The 7,613-nt window shown below is 37.7% G+C and overlaps 1 pseudogene; it reads left to right on the forward strand.

The window, feature by feature from the left end:
• Positions 1–305: 305 nt before the first annotated feature.
• LOC115234993 lies at positions 306–4,412 on the forward strand (annotated as a pseudogene).
• Positions 4,413–7,613: the final 3,201 nt, after the last annotated feature.

Raw genomic sequence — 7,613 nt, forward strand, 5'->3', positions numbered from 1 at the left:
GTCCCCTGGATAACCCCTGGATGTCTGTAGGATACCTGCCCTGTCTATTATATTGAATGTCCTTTGGATTTCCAGAGGACATATACATGTGCAATTAATTGTTAACATTAATTTCGTTTAATATTAATAATTGAATTTGATGCGCACATTTTCACATATTCAAAATTATTATTTATTTAATATTTCATGAGAAATGTTACTATGCGCAACATTCCAAAAACCTTACAAAAAATAGTATTCAACCGCTAGTTCGTTTGTTTACCGCCTGGACATATTCAGGATGATCCTGAGGACGTTTTGTGCTGTCTGGGAATGATCCTGCGTAAAAACTCTAAATCGAAAATGTAAAATATTTTCGTACACCAGGCTTCGCGCGAAGCTCTTTTACAAAAAGAGAGAATAAAATTAGCAAGAAGATTGAAAAATTAGCAATTTCCTTTCGTTTAATCTTTTATAATTGTAAAAATAAAAATATACATGGTCCTAAGAAAAGAGTAAAGGTTTCCTGGTTTATATAATTTCTTCGATTTAAACTTTTTTTTTATTCACTTTAATGTCTTTTAAAATATTCTCGAAACTTTTTCGAAAACTAAGCCTTATAAACATTTGAACACATCAATATTTTCATATATGCGGGGTCAAACTAATTGAAAACGGCAATTTTCCTTTCCTGTAACATTAATCTAACCTACAATTCTAGCCAATTTGTATATATAAAATTATTACGATTATCACCAAGGGATAAATCTTTCTTACCTTGAACTCACAGGAATACCCTCCTCTCGTTTCGAAGAAAGGATCGCCTCCCATACCCGATACACCTGTATGGCCGCCGTTAGCCGTTACGTTCGCGTAAAATGCGCAAGTAAAATTACACTCGCTATCGCGCGCGAATACTGGACTGATTTAAAACGATCGTAACTCAATTCGGCACTCTCGACACTTGCCCGCACGCGAGGTTCACTTCTGACGCGAAAAACACACTTGCATCGGCAAATAGAAGCGAACAATATACTTACGCCATTTTTATAATTATACCGTTCGACGTTTTCGATGTGACCCCACAGACGCCAATTACAAAAAATACATATAATAATACTCGTGTCGGTCGATTGATACGCTAAACCGATCTCTCATAACGCGATAGGCACTTATTAGCACGCGAGGTTCACTTTTGACAGTCGAAAAGACACGACAAACTTGGAACAATCGAGAAACGCGTACGAACCTACGAACGGAAAGTAACGACTGCGAGCAACTTTATTTGAAATGTAATATCGTTTATGAATTAGGATGCCCTCTATACAGGATGCGCGTCGAGTCCTTTATCGCACGGCTCTGTAATCAGTCGTAACGCATGGTACCGCTAGATGTCGATTATCGATGTATCGGTGTTGATGCACGTCAATCGGTGCGTGTATGTGTGTGTGTGTGTGTATGTATGCTTTTGTCTCGTGCTCGTTTTGTCGCGATTCGCACACTGTGCCGAGAGAAGTTCGATTCCTCGTGTTATTATTCTAAATGTATTCCGACACGACCGAGCTCGACGGGGAGGACGAAGACGTCGCATCTTGGTCATCGGAGCGAACGATCAATGACAATCGCAACGACACGTCCACGTCGCGTTCCGTGCGCGAATTCGGCGACTTCGTCGACAATCACGGTTGGATCCAATGCCGATCCAAGAGCTATCCCGGCCGCGATTATTTTTATAATACGCACAGCGGCTGTAACACGTGGTACAGACCCATCTCACGCTACGTCGATATCCCTTTCATCTCCATTAGAAGGGTAAGCTCCGATTAGTGTCTGAAAAACAGACATAAACAATAGATCTTTGTTGTTTTTATCACTTTTTGCATTTATAAAACAGTTGATAACCGAATATATTGTGCAAAAAAAAAAGAACAAAAAATATATGCTTTTTTTATCTGAGCATCTATCTCTATCTCTTTGTTTTTAATTTTAAATTAATTAATCACAATAGAGTAAGTCTGTGCGCTCAGGTGCGATTTTGCCTCTTTAATATTTATATTATTTATAAGTTGTGTACGTATTAAATCAATGATAGAACAGATTAAATTATCTAAGAAACCCATCGTATTAAAAACCAATCCGGTATCGACCAGATATATCGTATTTTTAATGTTATATACTTTTAATGTATAAATAATTACATTTATTACATTTTCACGCATCAAAAATTTAATCTCTCATTTAAATATGTAATTATGACACAATCTTTAACATAAAATCATGTAATAATTGATAAAAATTACAAAGATGTATATATATGATATATAAAGTATCAAATGCATGATTTTCTTTTGATATAAAAGCGAAAAGAAGAAAAATATTAATGACAAAAATATCGCGCGATTAAAAAAAGATCTTTTGTACAGATGTATCATCAAGATGACGTATCAGCGAACAATATAGAATTATTGTCAGTGTCGGACAACGAGAACGAGCCGGCTGCCAAGCGCGATGGCGATAAATCGTTGACGCCAGTTCCGGATGTCATCGCGCGATGTTATTATACACCCCAGGTGGACTTGACCTCCGATGCTGATGACTCGTGCAGTTCATCGATCGAAGCGTTTGCGAGCGAATGTCATTACAAAAAAGAGCAAATTGACAAAAACAACAACGACGAAGATATCGCAGACGAGAAGAGCGATTCGGAAACGGGATGCTCGGCGTTATGCGCCACGAATTTTCTCGAAACCGAATTTTTCGTAGGAGAGAACGAAGTAAACATCGAAAAGATCAATCGAATATTCGATTCTTCGACCAACGATGACATTTCTTCCGCGACCACGCAGTCTCCCTCCGACGCTCAGCGCTTCGTATATGATGTTCCTCGCCTGAAGAGAATCAGCTTCGAGGATCAATTGATCAAACCGAGGAGAACTCGCGTCTCTAATCACGTCGCTCGAGGACCCAGGAAAATCATTTGCGACATGTACGGCGTGAGGACCATCAATTACGATCTGCCTACACCCGATCAAGTGCGAGCGGAAGTGGGAGTGAAAACATCGACGTTGAGCGAGAGCGATAGCGATGTAAGTGAACCACCATTGCAAAATGCGAAAACGACGCTATCGTTCGAGTCCGAGTGGCGCGACATAGAGAAGAACTTGCATCAACCGTTACTGAGCGATCCGAGTTCCAGTCCGTCGTCACGGTCCGATACGAGCAGCTCTGCTACGAGTTGGAGCACCAGCTCCACCGCTTGCTCGTGTTCCTCGTGCACTACCTGTTCCTCGTGCAAGTAGAGTACAAAAGTCTTGAACAAAATATCAAATATTTTATTTCTTTACACAATATACGTGAGACGTACGTACATAAACATTGGACATATAATGTTTTACTATATATTCGACAGTATTCTTTTCTAATAATCTTTTACTATATATTGGACAATATTCTTTTCTAATTTTTCGATCACTTTATTTTCAATCATGATTTGTTTCCAATTTCTCTTTTATTATTTTTTGTCCTATGTCTCGCGAACGAAGTGATTCTACTTTTATTTTCATATTTTAGTTGTTATTGCCCTGAGTTTTCTCTTATTTTTATTTTATTTACATATATTTAGTTGTATAACTATCTTTTTTTAAATTATTTTGTGAGATATTATTTTTCTCTACGCTTTTATAAAATTATGTTGTAATGAAAGTGAAAGAGGCTTTATTTAGTTTGTTAATTTGTTGTCTACGATATTATTAATATAAAATTTTATCCTGAATTCTCTCTCGCGAATTCATTTGAAGTGTACAGTTTATAAAAGACTGACAAAACAAGTGTATCTACAAGATATGCGTCTCCTATTCCTTAGCGTCATATGCAAGTAATGTATATCGTACGAATAGCATGTAAAAAAAATATGAAATAAAGTGTTTTGATTTCAGAATATATATAACTGCTACACATCACGATTTCTGTAATGTGGAAAAGTATCTCTTAAAAGGTGAGAGACAGGCTCTCCTCGTCGCTGCGTTATACGCTCGCGGGCATTCTCGGTATCCCGCGGTAAGGGATCAGTAAGGTAGGAGTGCCAACAGGGCAACAAGGAGATGCAGGTGCAACGGTGCGCCCCGACGATCGTCATCGTGGCATGCCTCTCGTCTCGCTTTGAGCACGAAGGTTGCGTTTTTGCGCTGGGTCTCGCTGCTATAAAGTCCCCACCGCGTGGCAACCGCTTCGATGGAGCGGCGTCAACGAAGCGCGGCAGAGAAAAACGGCGAGACCCCTCGCGGCGGCGGAGAGTCGCGGTTCAAGAAACGTTCCGCGCTCCGCTGACGACGTTCTTCCTCGACTGTGTGGGGCTGTATCCGATAATTAATCATTTCACGGAGAATGACAACTTTGCTTTTAGTATGAATAAATTTAGAGACGTACTAACACAAATTTATTCACAATTTATTCGAAGCTGATAATTAATCAAATGTGCTAATGTATTCTGTTGAAAAGAGATGATTTTTTTTTATTTACTTTGATATATGTTAATTTTATATTATTGCTTTAATAACTATCATTATCGCGTTTTTTTTTCGATTTATACATTAGAATAATAGAAAGGACGCTCCGTGTGAAACCATTCTTTCTGACAGACACTATGATATACGTATATATATCTCATATTTTTGGTTACACGTATATTATGTGTATGTCTTATTTAAAAATATATTTCGTATAATAATAAGATTTAAAATATTCTATACAGGAAAGTATATATCGAAAAATGCGTTTCAATAATATTACATTATACGTATCATCGATTCATTATTCTTTTAATGTTTTGATCGCAATTATATTTTCAATTGAATTTAATGGAAATCCATTGAACGCGGTACTCGAGTACCGGGACAAGTATAAACGCGCGCCAAGCAGCGTTTGACCAACAAAAATCACAGCCGGTTTCTAGCAGCCCGGCATATGGCAAACGTTACCTCGACACGAGCGTTTTATTCGCAGCCAGCGCGCCGTCTCGCGGCTATTATTCGTGCCCATGCCCATCGTTGTCGTCCTCTTCATCCTTGTCGTCGTCGTCATCGTCGTTGCCGTCGATTCGCGTCGGCAACGAATCGGGGGAACTGGAAGCGTAACCAGGCGCAGCCAGCCGGGAAAAACGGAACCAGCGACCGGCGAGTCCGACGACCGGCGACAGACGTATGAGGGGATCATCCACATGTGAACGGCGCTTCGCCTGTCGTCGACCGTTTCGCTTATTCGCTGCTTCCGGCTGCCGCGCGCGTTTTACACATAATTTCCTTTCGGCACGCGCGATTATTCGAATCTGCCGCGTGCGGTTTGATCGCGGGATTGCTGACGCCATCTGTTGTCGCCGTTAAACGCGAGGCGAGCGGACGTATTGTGATTGATGACGGATCCTAGAGCGCGATTCTCGCATTGGGTAGACGCGAGAATCGCAATGGGCAAAGGAATTCTATGAAATGGAACGAGACACGCTTTTATATCTTTGCGTTCCATCTTTGCGGAAAAGAAGTTGTAAACAAGCGGCGTAAAAAGTTGCGCGCGGATCTCACTTGGGCGAATAAACAGTTACGCGCGTTTCTTCGGCAGGAGGGAGGGGAGAGAGAGAGAGAGAGAGAAAGAGAGGGATGATATTCCAGAAGCGAATAAAATGTTAATAAAATGCATTTATAACATTTCAACACTTATCTCGAAGCATGTGATTTATTCTTCGTCTAATAAGAGCTAATTAATTTTCATTTGTTAAATATGAATGCAAATATTTTTTGGCGCGTTAAATTATGTTATTTTAATAGTCGTCTTTATTCAGAGAACTGTTCTAGTGCCGCGCACACAAATGTGTTTATTTATCGACACGCAACTTGTTGCGCCAGCGTATTTAAAATAAGTCTACTAATTTATCTAAGACATCGCGAATGAGACCTTCGTCGTAAAACAATTAAACTCTTAAAAAGAGTCAAAAGCTATATATTTAATACTGACTGTGGGATGCGAAATACAGATTTATGAATCGTTCGCAGTCAAGGGGTATAATATTACCGTGATAAAAATCGTGCGAGGGCCCAGACACGCGTTAGATAGATAAGGATCCCCGTGAAGCAGCCGTGAACTTTGCACCGTGAGAGGAGTTCGCTTTGCTTAACGAGCCGCGCCGAAGATTCCCGCGCTTCGAGACAATGAAGTACGTTGCGTGCATATTCACTTCCCCTCCCTCCTCCCCCTTCTTCCCTCCCGTTCCCCTCGCATGGTATGTATTCATAATACAGTGAGAAGGGAAGTCACGTGTTATCGTGATTTATTATTGCGCGGCCGCGCTTAATCCGGCCCTCAAAGTCTAAGATTAACTTTTTTTTTTTTTTTTTTATTAGCTTGCTATACGTTAATTAGTAGTTATTCCATAGCACTTGTAATTCTTTTATATGTGAAAGTTCTTATATATTTACAGACGTTTGCTCATTCAGTATTTTCAATAATGTTTCATTGTCATATTAAAAATATTTTATTGTATATAAAATTATTTTATTTTTTGTCTCTACTATATTTATATGCATAAACCGTGTTGTGCTAAAAGATTTTCTGTGTTTTTCCATACCAATATAAAAATGATAATGATAAAGTAATAATACAACAAGGGTTTCTCTGGTTGATAAATGTATGAGAAATTATATAATATTAAATAAAATATATTAAAGATTTATAATGTTTTCGAATTCAAGTGTCAAACTTTTGCTTTATATCTAAAGTATGTGCATCAGAGAGATAATAATATATGTTAAAAATCGTCGAAAAATCGTCAAAGTTGTCAGAATATATTTCGGCGAAAGACTGAAGTAAATTGTAAAATCAGATATTTAAATTCAGAGGCCAATTTCTCGACATTAGAAGAATATTATTTGAAACAAGCAATTCCAAGTTGATGCAAATTTTAAAATACAACTTTTTCGTACATTTAATGTATAATAATTCCTAATAAAGCAATCAATTAATGAATTTACATGATGAACTAGAGATGATACAAAAAAGTTACTGAAAAATCATATTTCTAAAAATATATAACCAATATAAAGTATTTATGTAATCGACACACATGATGATTATTTAATAAGTTGGTTAAGATAAATTTTGAAATATATTTGTTATATATACCTGTTTTATCCTGATTTTTCGAAAATAATAGATGTAGCAACTACAGCATTATTTCTTTTTGACCAAAATACAAAAATACAAGGAAACGCACACTGCCAATAGAGCAACAGATTATTCTTTCAAATCTTTAAAGATGAAGTTGTAAAAGAGGGGTTCCATAGCTCTGTAAAAATCTTTAGTAAACTCGACAATGTGCTCTGGCAAGCCACGATGAAATACAAAGGAATGAGGTGTTTGCACTAACTCTTCCTTTTCCCCTACGTTCATTTCGCTTATTTCGTTTAACGCATCGATCCTATATAAAAATCATGTGTTAATAAAAAAATTTTGAACTATTCTTAATACATTAATCCCTACACTAACAAATTATTTTTTTGGTCACATGGTCATTGTTAGATACATAACCTATACACAAATGTTCAATAACGTTTATATTATATAACGTTTTTATTGTGAACATAATTAAA

Source organism: Formica exsecta, unplaced genomic scaffold (genome assembly GCF_003651465.1).
Source record: "Formica exsecta isolate Colony F162 unplaced genomic scaffold, ASM365146v1 scaffold21, whole genome shotgun sequence".
NCBI classification, from domain to species: domain Eukaryota; kingdom Metazoa; phylum Arthropoda; class Insecta; order Hymenoptera; family Formicidae; genus Formica; species Formica exsecta.